Raw genomic sequence first — 18483 nt, 5'->3', positions numbered from 1 at the left:
GTTCATAGAACAGCATCGGACACTGAATGCCTGCAGCTCCATACAGCTAGATTGTCAGTGAGACATGATTAAAGACCATCCAAGACCATATCTCTCCCTAAATGTTCTAGCAGTTCCAAACAGAAAAGTATCAATTAGTTTCCATCATACATCCAACAAGTGGTTAGAATAAACAAACAGAAAGAACTGCAAACGTGGATGAGGACAGCAAAGACACAAGAAATGGTGTTATAGAAATTAGAAACATGAAAAGTGGGATTATTTAAATCAACTATTTAAAAAAAAAAAAACAGTCTTTTTTTTTTTTTTTTTTTAATCTGTAAGGTCACATCACATAGCTTTTAGCTACTGCCTGTGAATTAACACAAAGTCTAAACTGATTTTTCTAGCCACAAATCACATCCAGCAGTTTAGAGTAACATACAAATGTTTTCCCCTTTGCCTAGGGCTTGTTTCAAGCTATAAATATATAAAGCAAAAGTGGCCTCCACCTAAATCCAGAACTGCTATCTGCTTTTTTTCTTATTATTTCTTCCCCAATTGCGTTCCAAACAAGTAATGAATCAAGTCTTTAAGTGCTTAAAACAGCAGAGCCAGGACTTGTGCTGCATTTCAGCCTAACCTTAACAGAAGCATCTGTGACACTGTACCTCAAAGTTCAGGTTTTTCAATCATTAGCTGCACAGGATGGGGAATACTACAGTACAAGAAACCACACCAAATACCATAGAAAAGTCCACCAGACACCTTCTACATGACTTAAGTATTTGTGGCTCAGAAGAAATCTAAACACTGCTAGAACTGCTAAAACCAAACACAACCATTTCAGTAACAATAGCACACAAGAAACTGAATCTCCCCAAATCCCCAGGTTTTCCTCGATTCTGGATGGCCATTATTTCCAGTGAAACCCGCACCTGCAAACCCTCTCACTTAAAAAAGAGCAATTAAAGTGAAATTTAGTTCCACTAAAGGGGAATTTTAAGAGCAACTATACTTCCAAAACAGGAAGCGAGATCATTGCAACACAAGCATCAAAAATGAGGAAGAGATGAGAAACAGCTTCTCACCTTCTTGGGATGTACAAAGACAAAGAAGACTTTCGCCAAAGAACTGCAGCAGCTAAAGAAGGAACAAGCAGGATGTCACAAGCTGGTACTGGTTATGTGTCCATCAGGTATCGGAACGAAGGATATGACTCATCTGGTGCAAGACTATCGGTGTTTCCAAAAATGAACCAGACTGGAACTTCTCCTTCCTTCTGCTTGCATCCCAGGAATTATTTTGGGAATTAGTTAAAAACATTTTCTATGTGAACACACTATACAGAGATCTGACCATGACAAAAGCCCAGCTAGAGGAACCAACAGCTGTGTTCCATTCACTCAAAAGTACTCAGCCAGGGACTTGCATCAGTTTGTGTTTGCCAGTTTCTTTCTTTGAAGGGCTGGTGACAAATATACCTGGTTCTGTACAGTAACACTGGTGTTACAGCTTAGTGGGCAAAGTCTGATGGGCAATACTGGTATGCATCATCTCAGACATGGGCTTCATTCACCTACCTGCTTTTGTGGAGTATACAGTTTGTTTCTATTTAATTATGCCGTTTTAAAAATCTTGACCCTTTAAGCTACCAAAATAAAAGCTTGAAGTGACTGTAAATTTTGGAGCAGGAGCATCTCTTGAGATTCAGAGGGAGGTTGCTGCTTATTTAGCTTTTTGTTGTGGGAGAAAAAGAGATTTTTGCAATACAAATGAAAACCTTCTTGGTTTATTTCTGTTGCTCCTAATCACGGGACTGAGGAAATTCCAACAATAAGAATACCAGGAACATGAAACCTTTATGATAACTGCTGCAAACCCTTTTTTAAGCATTAAAATTATATCATCTGATTTTTTTCCTAGATACAGACAAACATCAGTAAGAGTTGCTCATAAATCCACTTTGTATATACAACTGAAGCCACATTAATACAAATGCTGCACTCTAAAGAAGGTAAAATGGTTTCTTATGAATTAAGTGTCTGTTGCCATTTTGCACAAAGAAGAAAAAAGACAAACCCTCTCATAATTCACTAACAAGACTCCAGACTTCCAAGGAATACAGAAACCTCTGTCATCATATAAAGTTAGGTGGAATGTTTAATTTCATCCCAGAATCAAGTATCCAAAATACAGTCCTCCCAATTTATTAGGCCAAAATCAGACTTGTGAATAGCTTCAAAAACCTTCAGTGCAACTCCTTGCCCTCTGGGGAAGCAAGAATGTGGAGAAGTGCTCTGGGCAGGGACTGGGGGAAATGGACTTTTGAGATGTGCCCAAGAATACAGCTTTCACCACACACTTAACAAGAAACAGCTGTGTGAAATATCTAAAAAGTAATATTAATTACTGCAGTACAGATTTACTATGCTTCGTGATTTTCTCTTGACAAAAAAAGCACACCAACTCCTACAGCATCATACCAGGCCAGAAGTTCAGATTCTGTAAAAACAAACTTTTAGTAAAGGTTTTTAAGGCCTGTAGAAATATCGTATAGTTTGGAGAAGCTGTGAAAAGTGTTACTCTTTAAAAAGGAAAAAAAAAAAATTTCCTGCAGAGTTTGAAAAGTGCTGCAATACTGAAAGCCCCAAAAGCAAAATCGGCTTCACTGGATTTTCCTCTCCAACTCAAAAAACACGTGAATAAACAAAGCCAGAATAGTACTGTAAGTTTTTCAGGTTTCAGCGTTATTTTATGGCTTTATTAATGCAGGGTAAGTATACAATTCAGCCTTACTAATCAAACACATTTTGACTGTGCAATCATCACCAGAAGCAACAATTTTAGGTTTACCTCAATGCAACTTGGTACGATCAGTCATAAGAGAAATCTAACACTTGACACAAATGATCCACATCTTTTGCAGCCTTTAGGTCACCAATAGCAATAGTTCAGACACAGGCCATCATTTCAGATCTACTTGTAAATGCTTGTCTTCAGCATACTTGAACCTCAAAACCAGATCCATGAAAGTAAACTAATTAAGAAGTCTGTAATCCAAAAAAGTAGCAGAGATTGTTGTGAAACAGCTAATTAACAAACTGAGGGCCAAAAAGGCACATTTTCCCAGTTATTCTGGCAGTCCTCTGGGAGGGGCCCCTCCAGCACGGCAGTTTGTTATTGCACTGTGCACATTCTTAGCATGCCCTTTCACTTGTGATGAAGGCCAAGTGCAAGGCTATGGTCGATGCCTGCTGGTTTTGTGACAACAGAGAACTCAAGCACACTGAGCAAGCATTTTGAGGACTGAGGCTAAGTCACCACAAAGTTATGAAATGAAAAAATGTCCTATCCCAGTTATAACCTATGCAACCTTTATGCACTAACAACTAAAAAGGGCTCAGTAAATTTACTACTACTATTAAGACTTTCTTTTGTATCTGTTCATAATAAGCTGACGTATGATCATCTTCCTTTTTTCTGCCAAGTAAGAAGAAATTAAGTGCAAGACATACAAATTTAATTTCATGTCAGGGTAGAAACTTTGAGGAAGAAGGATAAAGCTGTATCTTTGGGAAGATATAAGAAGGCTTAGAAAACATGAACAGAATAATGTTAAGGCACTGAACTATAATTCAGGAGATGGATTTAAACCTTCCTCTGACATAGACTTCTACTACTGTAAGAAAGAATTATAAAAGTATCCTAAATAAAATTCGTTTCAGCCACTTCCTTGTTCCTGTATTCAGCACAATCACAGATGTGTTACCTGAACAAATAAATCGCTTAACAAAATGCAATTTATGGGTTTACCAACACGGTCCATAATACTACAGCAAAGATTTTCCCAGAAGAAAAGATACCAAGCTCAGAAGCAGTCACCATTACAGCCCTTGGACAAACTGTACAGTTAAAAGTACAAAACCATATGTGGCATCTTAAGATGGAAAGAGAACAAGCCACATAAAGACAAAATTCTCAAACCAAAATTAAATTAATCAACGGGTATTTATAGTCTGCAGGAAAGATGGCATTCAACAAATCTTTAATCAGAAGGTGATTTTTTAAAAGCTACCTGGCTCAAAATCAAGAAATGCCTTTAAACGTTCCAATTATAGGGAAAAGATACACAATATCTGACAGTACACAATGAGCAAATCTCTCCTTGCTCACCCTGCCCATGACATCAGGAGATCCCGTCACACTCTTCTCCTTGGCACCACGTTTTCCAATTCCTCTGTGCCATAATAAACACGGGAGTAAAGTCCCACTAGCTGTGCCATGGCCCCTCCTCAGTTAACCCACCCACACCCAGCAGCAGCACCACCATCCCTCAGGTAAGATCATAAAACTTAAAAAAGTGTTCAGCACAGGAAAACATGCAAATGTACAAATCACAATTTTTTAATTATGGGTCCAGAAATATTTTTTTTCAGTCATTCTGTTATGATAATGAGTCCTTCCTCAAGCTTTGCAAAAGGATTCCCATACAAAAAAAAAAAGAATCACAAGCTGTTTGTCATCCTCTTGAACTGCAAAATGCTTTCCACAGGCGGACTGCGTCCAAATCCTGTCTCCAGCTGCTGAGAGCGGTGCATACCATTTCCAGAACATGGGAATTCTGCACCTTTCAGCAGCCAAGCCGAGAGAGCTCACTGAGACCCAGCTCTTCCATCAGGATCCGTGGCAACCTCTGCATCTCAACACAACAGTTGTAACAGAAAATGGTTTTTCACAGCAAGGTCGGTGACCCATAGCTGAGTCAAGATAAAGGGAAGACTAGATCCTGTGAAAATTCTGACCATGTTCATTTTCGATAGGACATGCAAAAGGAGTCCTAACTCAGCACCCATTTGTCTAACATTGTTAGAAGATGTGTGTATACACACATATATACAGCCTTCTGAAGCTGTAAGGGTAACCTTATGCTCAGAATTTCCAGATTTTGTTTTACAGTCATATGTCTTCTTGCTTATAACACCATCTACGTCTCTATATGGCAGATTATCCAAACTGCTACATTTACCTAAGGAGATGATCATTAACTAGGAAAACACATCACTTTCGATGTAGCTTGAGTGAGCCTACTATGCCTTCCAGCAGTATGAAAAAGGATGGGGGGGAACACTTTTTTTTTTTCCCCACAATACATAGAGGCTGTATTAAGAATATGTATTCATTGATGTTTTGGCTGAAGAACAATACAAGCTACAGCCTAACCTGAATTTCCACTGAAACCAGTACAATTTGTGGCATTAAAGGATGTTGAACCACAGTGCAACATGCACCAAAATGCCTGGCAGAGAGTTTTGCCCATCTCCCACTACACACAGCCCCTCCTGGACAAATACAGCTGTCCTGTATATACACACAAATGCCCATACAACATGAACCTGAGGGGTTTTGCCAGCTTCCTTTCCCTTAACGCAGGAAATTTGCAGGTGCACTCATTCCAACAGTGACCCTCAGGCAGAGGGATTGTGACCAGCATCTGAAAGGCAGAATGACTAAACAGTCATTTTCCTTTTTGTTGTAAGACAATTTACAGAAGATCAACCCTCTTCAGGACCTGATGTATATATTAAACAGGTTCCACAGTTTTGGGTTTGATTTTTTTTTAGATCAGGTCCTGATCCTGTGACACGTTAAACACCAACAAAACACTGACTGCACTGATGTGTTCCTCCCCTGCAGCCAGCACAGCTCTGCAGGCACAGAATTCTGCATGCATTCGTGTCATATCAGTGGATTGCGGACATAAAATCATAGTTACACATACATGACTATCCCTTTTTTACAGAGTATATGGTCGGGACAGATCTAGAAGTTGCAGGTTAAGCTAGACAGCATATTTGAGAGAGAGTTACAAATAGGCATTTATTTCATGATTTGGAGAGACTTTTCTAAGAATATGGAAGTTGAAAAGTGGTATTAAATAACATTGTGGTTGGCAAGGTTTCAGATTTCTGTTATGAACTGGATCTTCTCCACCTTTTCTTAAAGAGCTTAAAAAAGTATTTTCAATTCAGTTTTGCATATACCAGTGCAGAAAATAATTTTATGGACAAGTAGCACAACACAGACAGAAAAGATGCTAGCAAATGCAGAGCATACAGAAAACACGTACATTTTCCAATAGTTCTTTTATTGCCCTGAGTTCTAGAACTGAAAAATTACATGCACAATGAAAACCCTAAAGTCCTTTTACAGTTCTCCTAACCCACCAAAGCTTTTTAATGACCCAGACCAAATAATACTGTACTATCTTAAATGGTCCCAAATGGTTTCATTGTTCTGCATCATAAAGGGTTCGGCCAAAAATCTCCTTCAAAAATGGTTTATTTAGAAGATCTTGGCAAAATCTAACCACTTAATACTTAAGAAAAAGAGAGCTGCACATTTTGGAAGTTACTGCTGAGCTCGTACTACCTTTCTCACACACTCCCAGTCGGAGCTCCGTTGGCAGCGGCAGAGGAGCAGTGCCGCCAGCCTACTGCATCCCAAGCCCTCTGCCTGGGGCAATCGGTGTATGCGAAGCCACGTGCTGATACTTTACTCAGAGCAGCTGCCTTAGCCAAGATGTTCTGGGGCAGGAGTATGCCACAGTATCACTAAGGAAGAGGGAAAGCAAAGGTCATAGTGGGGAAAGAAAGGGACAGAAACACATTAAGAAACAGTAAAAGAGAGACGTAAAGAGCAAGCAAGAGTGAAGACGGGGCAGGGTAAGTGTGCAGTACATGAAGGTGCTGTACTGGAGCATGAGGCAAACTCCCACACCTCAAGTAGATGGAATTTGAGATGTATTAGCCAAATGGATTCATAAAATCCCTGTTTTCCTGCTCTTCCACAAGGAAATGGGAAATCTAACCACTGTATCAGAGAAACTCTAAAATAAAAACCAACCACCAACCATGAGCTTTGTATACACTTACACAGCAAATAAAGGTATGATTAAAGCCTAATCTATACTGCCACTATAATCTACCTACTAAAGATCCCTACCAACAGACTTCAGTGTGGAGTAAAACCATTAGTACCCAGCCACAGTTTCAGAATCACACAAAATTCAGGTCAGAAGGACCCTATCTAGTCCAGTCTCCTGCTCAAGGGTCTCCATCACTTCACAGTGAAAACCCTGCTACCACATTTTTGCTCCTGTCAAGTGTCCATGCAAGCTAAATCAAAGCTCACAAGGGTTCACTGATGTTTCCTGCAGTCACACCTCTCACTACCGAAAGGCACAAGCACAGTGCCCCATGCACACATACACAGGCTGCTTTCACGCTCTGCAGAGTTTTCCCACCACACCAAAATGCTGCTCTCCCAGGGCAGGACCACACAACCTGGATATCCACTTTCAGTACCTCCATCCTTCCCTGCAGGACCCCAAACACCGCCCTGAATACCCCAAGACAAGACACCAGCATCGTTACACAACCTACCATCTGCACACACAGCAGCTCTTCGCTGCTCTGCCTCTCACTTAAACAGCCTTCTTATGGCAGTAGGAAAGAAAAGCCCTTTTCATGACTGTAACATCACTATCAACTCCCTGCAAGAACGTGATGTGAAATACAACATTTTACCAAGAAGACTCTGGGCCCAAAAACATTGATCAGCCAATGCTCCAAGACACTTTTTGGAGTTTGTGAACTTCAACAGCAAACACGTAACTTACCCAGACACTGCAACTAACAAAGCAGCTTATGGACCCTGAAAAGAGAGGAGGAATCTGATAGTATTTCAAACCCTGTTTTCACTAACATATAGCCACTTTATTTGAATGAAAAAGGTCATTGGCAAAACACCTCTCACTCAGTTTATAAGAAGGGAGAGTTTATGTACCCCCTGAAAAATCCCAGGCTGCACGTCTCTGGATCAATGACTGGTGTTACTACAGTCTCTGCTGTGGAAAAGCTAAACTCCAGCCAAAGGCTCAGGGCCCATCTCCAACATATTTGCAGAGGCCCCGTAAGGAAAATCCTTCCATGAGGCCCCCGAATGACACTGCGGCGAAGCTTCCCATCACTCATCCTCCTGCACCTCCATGCCCACAGAAAACAACAAAGCAGCAACTATTTTGCAGTCTCACTGCTACAGAGGTAGATCACCTCTGGAGGGAATAACTATCAGAAATGCAAGGAAGTTCACAAAAAAGGGGTGCAAAAATAAGAATCAACAACACTTTGCTACATTCAACACCCTACGACTGAATTTCCACTCCTGCATGCTCTATGGCTGAAGTTGGCTGACTCCTTCATGCTTGGGGGCAATATCTATTCCCAGCCAGGTGTCCAGGCAAGACACACAGAGTGGGGCATGCTTGCTCCACACCTAATATAATAAATCCTCCCAAACCCAAGGGCTGGTTCATCAAAGAGACACATGCATGTATACACACACTCACAGATTAATAGCCCCATTTCGGTATTTCCAGAGGCAAAGCTGCCCACTGGGTCAGATCCAAACCCCAGTCCACAAGCTGGTGATGCCTACTGTAACTTATCTATAGGAATTAGAAACATCTTTGGCTCTCTCCCTCTCACACATCTAGTCTCTGACACTTTTTGATGTCTCTTTCTCAAAGACATATTAACACCTTCTGCTAACTGGTAAGCTTTGCATCAAGTACAAGGCATCCCTAGTCTTGAGACTGCAAACACGAAAACAACTCTTTGCTCACTTTTATACGCTCGTCAAAAAACTGTGCCATCGCCGGAGTTGCTGAAGTACATGCTGCCTAAAACCTGCAACACGTGCGGGGGAGAAAGGAGAAACATTGGAAAAACAGCAAGCAAACCTTAGCAGAAGAGGTGGTCTTTTAATAAACAAAAACCACAGAACGGCAACAAAAACAATCAAGCAAATGAAGTGTCACACGGAGAAATAGTGAGTCACACTGCCGTACAAAGGCACATTTCTTTGCTTTTGCATGACAACATTGTAAGTGTATCTTTTTCCTTCTTGCCAGCCAGAGGCATAAAACCACTCGCAGACAGACCTAGGTCTTTAAAACGTAAACATCTACAACAAAAACATACACTTCTTAAATATGAAGACTTCAAAAAGTTCTGGTTACACTTAAGAGTAAACCCAAGGCTTTAAACAGAATAATAACTTGTGTAACTGCTTAAATATCAACCAGCTAACCTAGTCTACCACATAACATGGACATTCACAGATTTTAAGAGTTTTTATCTTAAGTAGTACAAATACTGAATACAATGAAAATTATTTCCCTATTCAGGTTCTCCATCTATTCTCATTTATATCTTGTCCTCAATTCCTACAAATATCCACCTCTACCTAACATATACCTATCACACTGGGAATCCTCCCCAGGAAACACTGATTACCAAATACACAGCATCCTCAAATGCTCCCTATAAATTTCATGTAAAGCCAGTAAAGTCATCCTGCAGAAAAACAATTTCAGAATAATGTGACATACAACATTTCTAGCAAGAGTCTGGCTTAGTGTTCCTTGCCTATGTGTCCACGTTTAAAACACACAATTACATGTCTCCATTTCACAAGCTGGCATAAACTGGTGATCAAACGTCATCAAGTTCTTTAAAAGTTAAAAGCACTACAGTTTCTGCATTCTGCTTACAAAACACAACTTGAGTATTTTGTGCTGCTGAGTAAAGTAAACAGCGATTGCTTGGCATTACATAAGGATTTCAAATGCCAGAAACTGCAAGTACACCATCGGATAAAATTCTTCTAAATACCTAGCTGCCACACTGCTTGCAGTCTCCTTGTCATTGCAGATGAGCTGACTGCATCATTTAAAGTCAAGAGGGCAAAACCAAGCAGAAAAGATTACTAACTTTACCAGAGAAGAACATTCTTTACAGGATACAGGTAATAAAGCCTAGTCTCCAAGCTATTGATACCTTTTACCCCAAATTCTTGGTTTAGAACAATGTTTAAGGGTTTCCTTATCAAAACAATGAATGCATGTTCACACATTTTTTAGGACTTTTCCCAAAGGACTTTACTTAACTAGGACAAGGTAATCCATCGTGTTTCTTTCAACTGCTTTCACTTCATTTAGTATTCACTAAAGTAAATCGCAGAATAACCACTTTCGTTTGTTCACCTTTAGAACAAAGCTGATGCAACTGTTCAGCCGACGTAATGGTGTCACTGTCCAATATCAGAAGATGCGTACAGAACTTGCAGAATTGAAGCTCTTTGTTTACCACGCATTCACTAATCTCTTTACGACCTGTTTTTCACTTGCAGCAAAATAAACGTGCAAAAAAACAGGGACAACCTGAGACAAGCCCAAAAACATCACTTCAGAACACAGAGAAGATAAAATGTATCATTTTTAAAAGGTATTTTTAGTGCTCCTTCAGGCATAATTCACACTATTCAATAGTCCACAGTACTGTCAGAGCAGAAACAGATTTGATGAGATGAAAGGAAAAGGCTGCCAGAGCAGTGGTGAGAAATTGCCGACCCATAAGCTTAACAAGCCTTAGTGTCACAGTTGAAAAGGAAAAGCAGGATTTTAGAAATATCAAGAAGAATCAGCAAATTGGATTTCAAGAGAGTCTGAAGAACAGCGGTGAAAGAGGAACTGGGTCAGGCACCCAGCGTGCCAGGGAGATGGCATAGTAGACAAGAGGAGGAAGAAAACAAGCTGATAAGGAGAAGTTCCTATGAATTAAGTTGCCCTTTAGGGTTGATTGCTCTTAATCTGGCCAAAAGTTAAGAGACAGTGACTATGCTGCGTTTGCATTTCCCCCATCTCCAGTACCAATGAAACTGAACTAACCACTGAGTCTTTAATAAATATTTTTTCAGAAAGTCAACAAAAAAACCCCAATCAAAATCCATACACATGCACACACCCTATTTCACTGTGGTGCCTGTCCACCTCATTTACTGCAAGGACAATGCAAAGACAGCATTAAGCCAGGAGACTTACTTCATCCTCTATCTATTTCGTCCCCTTTCATCAAGCTGTGTAACCTCCCTATGCTGACATTCACATAATGCATCCACGGGGAACAGCACAAGCTGCAGTGAAGGACAACAGCTGTCAATCACTGCTGACCCACAACAGTGGTGAACCACAGTCTTCACAAAAAGGCTCTGATCTGCTTTTGAATGCAGCCTCCCTTGAGTATAAAGAGTTCTTGTTTGTACAAAACCAAATTCCCTAATACCAAAAAATAAAATGCACAGTGCATTTTTACGCTTTCCTTCAAATATCTGGGTAACACTGCTCACTTTTACAGCCCGCTATGATCCCTCTGAGGAGGCAGACAGAATACACTGCGGGACCCAGCCTGTATTGGGGAGCCAAGAACTTGGGTCTGCAGGACCACAGAGAGAGGGATCAGGCTGTAGTCACTTCCCCAGCTTCCAGCTCGCTGAATAAAACCCCACTGCTTATTCTGAATACCTTCGAACCATACTAAGAAGGGACATAAGCACTTTCCTGACAACAAAGGAGACACCACAGAATCTGCAGCTTGGAAGAACCTACTTGGCTCTCTGCTGCTTCAGCCAGACCATTACGAGTACTCGCTATTCTGGTTTAAATCTATTTGCTGGTTTAAATCACACTGCTCCAGACTTCACTGCAAGAACATGCTCCTGAAGTATTCCACGGCTACAAGCACCAGCAATCGTACTGCCTCGCCTTACGCCACATAAAATCAGCAGGCAGGCCAGACACCTCTCTCTCCTAACAGCATTTTCTCCTAATATAGCATCACATGGACATAATATAGTATCACATGGACAATACTGATCCATGTTACTAAAGCCTGATCACTGAAACTCAGCCTTATTTTGAGACACCTTCCTCTGCTCTTCAGCATCAAATTCTAACACCTTGCAATCACTGGTAGTGGCTCAAGCACAGATAATTAAACATTCTGGAAGGCATTACTTCCTGAAGCAGTAAAGCAAGCAGTAGGTTAGGACTGAAATAAATTAAAACTGGCACCATGGGACAGTTCTGTAGACCTCTTCAGCTTTGAGAAATTCCTGCATTTCTAAGGACACAAGCACTTCAGGTCTTTTTCCTCAATTTTCCTGAATGAACTACATTACTGTCAGTAAAACATCCATAGTGACTCTGTAAACATCTGTAAAACCACAGAATTAATCCTTCATATTTACATATTCAGAGGCACGGCATGTCTAGCTATTCATCCCAATCGCTCCATTACAGTTGGACAAACCAATGAACTGAATCCATATACTGTTTCCCAGAAACTGCTCAGCCTAACAAGTCTGTGCAGCAGGATATCCCAGGTGACTTCCAGACAGAGATGACAGCCTCTCTCTGTACATCCTCTCTATGGTCCTCACTGGCTGCTTCTCCACACTAAAAAATGCTCTCATTTTTTTATCCATCCCTGTTGCCACAGGTATCAACAGGACTTAGTGAAGTATTGCATAAAACCACTCTACAGCTGTGGTTCTGTTGGTTCTTTACATCCAGAAATCTCAAGTCTCATTACTGGTCTTCCCAGAGTTGTGGGACTGTACTAACACTCATTGTAATATGGTCCTAAAATTACTATTCTAACCTGAAATGTAACATAGGTGACAACTGCATGGACTCTGTCTGTTCATCCTCTTCAAGACACCCGTCAAGGAAGACGTCGTGTCTTGTCCTGCATTTTACAGACGAGACGGTTCAGGACGTGCTACCACAAGACAGGCAGTGACTAGATCTGCTGGAAAGGGGCAGTTCCTGTCCCTCCATCCCATGCTCCTACCACCTCCCTCACATCAGCTCTGGCACTTTTCTTGACATCTCAGTGAGCTGCTTCAATGCATTAAATCAATCAGAAACTAATGCAGTGGAAGAGGGAGTGAGCACAAATGTTTTCCTGCCAATTCAGCAAACCAATCTGTCCTTTTGCTGAACTCGGTGCTAGAGGTGGTGCCAACTACAGCACAGCTGAGGCTGGGGGAGGGATGAGGAGAGACCATCCCTTTTAGCAACAGAGACTTGTTAGATCAGTTGAAGTGTCTGACCAAAGGATCCGTGGTCAGTCACCACTCAGAACATAGCAGGTGATGTTAAAACAAAGCATTGGGGGGTTAGAGGGGAAGGCAAAAAGGGGACATGTGAATAGAATTGAAACACTTGAGTATTTGTTCCCCACTACCCAAAAACACCAAGAAAAGAAATGGTCTGCCAAAAAACGGTGCCAGTCCTAAGAGGCGCTACAGACATTTCCCCAGAAGAAGCGTACCAAGCGCAGACCACGATGCTGTAATGCTTATACACCTGAGTATGTTAAAGACATCCTTTATCAGCAAAAATAACCCCAGAGCTACACCACCACAGAATGTCTGATAAAACACATCGGCACAGTAAAAGTTTGCAGATGGACATCTGGCATCATGGGTCAGCCTGAGAGTAGAAAGAAAAGAGCCAAGAAACAGATTGCAAATATTTTCAAGCTGTATCACAGCTAATATCTATCCTTGCTTTTACAAAACACAACACCATGCAGTATTTCATAGCCAGTAGTATCAGGATTTTGTGACTTGCACATTCCAGCTGGAATCCTAACAATTTCTGTTTTATGAGGTCTGCTAAAGTCTTGTCACAAGGTAAGAGGCAAGCTAACAAGCTCCACGATACAAGAACATAATTTCACCACATTGCCACTGCAAATGGCTATGGAGTCTAGTTCCTACTTCGCCCTTTCCTAGTACCCTTAATATCTTTCTCCTTTGAATCACCCAAGCAATGTGGTTTCAAGCTCTAAAAGTCAAACATGAGTGATAGGTTCATGCAGGATCACTCAACCAGAAGAGTACCATGACAGTTTGTGCAAGATGACCTCCACCCAACTTTGTAGACATCATCTCATTTATATTCTCGGACGATCATATCAGGCTCCAGTCAAAATTTGGCCCTACCCTAAACAAACAAAAAACTACATAAGATAATAATCTTGAAATGCCACCAGTACTCCACAGAGTCACCCTTTAAATATTTTTTATTGAGAAGTCAGGAGGCAGCAGAAGAGGCAGACAGGAACTCAAATTTAACCATATATTGTCTCAAAACACACTACTGAAAATGATGAATGATGAGAGAGTTGCTTTACTTTGAAATGTACGGTCTTAAACAGATATTAATAAAAGTAAAGGCTACTAATTCTCCATCAGAATTGAAATGCAATCTCATTACCAATTTTAGGCTTCAAAAGTCATGCCATAAACATTTCAAATACCACCTGGTATAGGTACTCAATTCACAGATTTCACGCAAGTATGTACTTTTTTCAGTAATAGTAACTTGAGCATTCTCAAGATAACCTTTATATCAAATCTGGACTGTGTTAAGGCTATATAGTCCATTTTGGTTTTACTAGGTAACTGCACTAAACATGCTGCCACTGACAGTCAGAAATCTCCACTATTTCTAGGGTTATTAACCAGTTTAGAACAATCGATCACCTCTCAAATATTTTGAAAGAACAGATGGCCAGTGATCCCAGGGCACCACTCCCAAGAGTGCTAAAACCCATAATAATCAAAATACAAGTTTCGGTCTTCTTTTGATCACATCAGAAGTTATGGATGGATTCATGGATTTAGTTCAAACTTCTTGAACAAATGAGGAAATATCAGGAAAATATTTTTCTGGGGAATAAAAAGGAAGAAAAGGGTTAAAAAATACTAAGCTTGGAGAAAAACTTTCAAAGAAACTCTTGTTACATGGTTCACTTTGGTGTGTTAACAACTTTAAGTATATAGAAACCACTGAATAATTATTTTTTAAAACTGCTTGCCATATGTGTAATCCAAGGGAGTTGGGAAAAGCTTACAGAAACAAAACATCCATGAAAAGATTATGATTTTAAATTCACATTGAGACACTGATTAACTAAACGGCAATTAAAGAGAATTCTATCCAGAAGAATGCAGTGGAACAGATCCCTGCTTTCTAGAAAATATGATAGGTGTCTGTATTCTGTGGAAAACAAACATGAGGAAAGAGCATTTACCTGGGGTCTATCTTCAAGCATCTTTTGAACCCTGTGACTCTTAAGTTCTACTGACATAAACAGTGCTACACCTCTTCTTGCCCATTCAACTGCCTGTGCACTTGGTGCTCCTCTTGCTTTCATTACAGAAAACAGAACTTGAACCTGCTTTTATTACAGAACATGAATCTGTACACCTTTTAAAAATCTTTAGTAATACACACCAATCACATTAAAAAAGAGAGAAAAACCCAAACCCACAGGTTTTAACTAACTGCAATTTAGTCTCTTCATCTAGCACGTCAAAAGAAACCGTATCTTAAAAAAAGTTACTAACATAGATCACCTTCTGTAAAATGTTTTTAAATATATCTCCACCACAGGATAAACTTTTTCTCAGAATAAGCTGCACAAATTTCAAGCATTTATTAGCCAATACCATTAGCAGCCACCCGATCTCCTTTTCTTGACAAGCAGTTCAGGAACATGCGGCTCCATTTTATCAAGATGACAAATGTCCCAGAGTCTGCATTCTGACTTCACTAAACGTCATACGTGCGTCACTGCTGTTTTTACCAAAAGTTTTAATCTACACACACAAAGGGGTCACAAAGAGCTTTTGCAAGAAAAAGTCATTTATGTGACTATCTTCATAATTTCCCTGTATACTGTCCAACTACTATACACTATCTGTATTTGTGTTATTCATTCAGCTATGGCTGTGCAACCGCTAAGCAGGAGTTGGACTATTCTTTCTGTAAACAAGAATATGTAAGTACCTATAAGTGCTCCTGATTTCTAAAGCCTGTGAGAAGATTTAAGGGCTAAATTCCGCCCTCTAGTGTACCTGTGGATGGTGGGGCCCTGCGAACCTGTCACACTCTTCCAACAGCCCTTTCCAAACCAGGTGGAAAACAGCTGGGAGAGACAGGACAGTTCAGTGCTCACCGACGACGTCTCGTATTTGCCTTGCTCCATCTTCAGAGTGTATCCACTACTCAGTCACACACCTTCGGGGTGAGTAAAACTCACTAAAATCCGGGTAAAAGGATCAGCAGACATGACAACAGATGAGAGAGCATCCTCCCCTGAACAGCACCGTCCCTCAGGCTTCCCAGCCAACACAGGTGGTCTGTCCTTCGTTTCATTAATTTACCCTGCAGGACCATGCAGAAAACAGTACGACAGTATTTCTATGACAAAATAAGTGAAAGACACAGAGGAAGCATAGTCTCAACTTTTTTGCACGGGCACTCTCTGCTACCTCATTCCCTAAAACAGCTACATCTGAGAGCCGGGAGGAATTCACAAAGCATTAGTATTTGGCAAACCAGTTAAGGTCTGTGCAATAGATCAAAAGTAATGCAAGAAGAGTCTGTTTTCAGAAGGACCTGGGTAGAAGCACTATATTCGGACGTTTAGGGCCAGGGTTTTTCTTTAAAAACAAAAAAAGTCAATCTCACCTAGTACTAAGATTTGGAACAGGACGCCCTGTCAACAGCTCCAGCCACGTCTGTGGGACACCAAAATGGGCGAGGAGCTCTTCTGAGTCCCAGGTAACATATGCACCTTTAAAAAACTAAGCACCAAGTACTGAACCTTCATACTAAAACACTTCTTGACATTTGCTCAAATTTTTCTTTCTGAGGATCACAGTTTTCTTCCATTCTCACAAAGAGCAGATTTCTATCTTCTGGACTAAGCTGGTATGCTCTGCTAGTCTGCATATACTTCAATACAGTCTTTTCAAAACATTTACAGCGTAACCATTTAAATGTTGTGTATGATATGAGTACAAATCATAACATTAACAAATACTTATGAAAGGAACTTTCTTAAGAAGAAATTTTCCTGGACCAGTATTACCCTATTTTGCATTTTCTTGAGATATTTGTGGAAGAGTAGCCAGCTATTGAGCAGGAAGAAGTTATTTCAGACATCTGCAGGACTGATAAAAACTCACGCTGCTGACTCCTTTCTGAGTGACAGGCTGGAACCTTGTCACCTCATTAACGAGTGGACAAGAACGGCTTGGGATTCCTTGGACGCCTTGGTTTATGCGCAAAGTTGCTTGAGAAATTATGGAAATATATAAATACCAACCATTCCTCTGTGAGGGAAACTGTGAAGGGAACCAGCTGTGCTATTAGACATTTTCGAAAATGTATGGATAAGCGTTCCCTTTCCATTTCCCTTGCTTTTCCCCTTCACTGGCACTGTGGCCTCTTTGAGGCAAACACCTCTGGAGAGTTTCTAAAAGCCTTTCCAAAAAGACTGTGCTCTTTGTATGTTTTCCAGGGCATAAATCAAAAGTTGTTGATCAACAACAACAACAACAAAAAAAAGACAGATGTGTTTTTTGGTTTGCTTTAAACAACAAAACTCTAAGTGCCTTCTGTTCCTTGTTTGTCTGAAACATACCTCTTCGAGGGAAAAAAAACTCCACAGAAGTCCCCAGGGTGTGTCCAAAGGGGCACTTCACTGAAGGCACTGTACAACACAGATCAGATGTGGCAATATCGACCACTTAAGACGTATTGTCCTGGTTTTCAGCTGTGTGAATCATACGATTCCAATCCTCCAGCACACAAGACGTCAACTTCCAATCCCAATTTCACTAACGACACAATCAGGAATAAACCAAGGTGAATGGCGTGAGTGTAAAACAGTCAAAACTCTCACTGCCATGACATAAACCAGACCGTATACTTCGAACAAGCCATCCCTTAGTACTAGAGGCAGAAGGGGGGGAGCAAAAAAGGACATGGATCGTGAAAATTTGTTTACAGTATTAGACTTCGGTCTGAAACATAAGGAGAGAGTCATTTGCTCTCTAAAATAAGAACTTCCTTTAAAAGTAAAAATTAGGATTTGCTAATCAAATGCTATGTTCTATAATTAATTCATAAGAACAGCAGCTACCACAAGAATCTCTCCTAACTGTCCTTTAATTAGATTTCCAAACCAAATTCTCTGCAGCCATTGTATTTTCTCAAAATCATCTTACTAAACCTTTCACTTAACTAAGAAAAACACCATGAGTTATTTGAGGTGTATATTTTCTTTGTTAATTTCTTTCTGAAAGTCTTCTCACGTTGTCCAAGATTTATTGCCATCTGCCATGCCAACGTGACCCGCCAGGCATACCACAAGATTTCACAGGGACTTCCACAGAGCAGTATTCACCAGGTCAGAGTTCAGCATCACGCAGATTCGTATCGAATGACGTACTTACAACAAAGATGTTAAGGATGTGAACCATGTAATGCCGTAGCAATATGCCTCGCTGACGCTTCAAGCACTGATTTCTCTACTTCTCGGAACCAGAGTTCTTCCAGGAAAAAAAAAAAAAAAAAAAAAAAATGGAAAAAAACCCCCACCAAACAAAGAGCTGTCTGATAATGAGAAAAGGAGAGTATGACAGCAGGGGATGAGGGATCAGCTCACAGCAGCACTCCTGTGCCCAGGTGCACTTGTTGGAAGTGAATCCCACTGGCCCTCCAGCTGTATCCCGCTT

General features: G+C 40.6%; 1 protein-coding gene across 1 annotated transcript in view; it reads right to left on the bottom strand.

Annotated features, from left to right (window-relative positions):
- FGF2 (fibroblast growth factor 2) overlaps positions 1–18483 on the bottom strand; it is a 34487-nt gene that overhangs the window by 12578 nt on the left and 3426 nt on the right.

The sequence above is a fragment of the Strix uralensis genome, chromosome 4 (assembly GCF_047716275.1).
Source record: "Strix uralensis isolate ZFMK-TIS-50842 chromosome 4, bStrUra1, whole genome shotgun sequence".
NCBI lineage: Eukaryota > Metazoa > Chordata > Aves > Strigiformes > Strigidae > Strix > Strix uralensis.
Note: the sequence above shows the minus strand (reverse complement) of the source record. Positions and strands in the feature narration are given on the sequence as shown.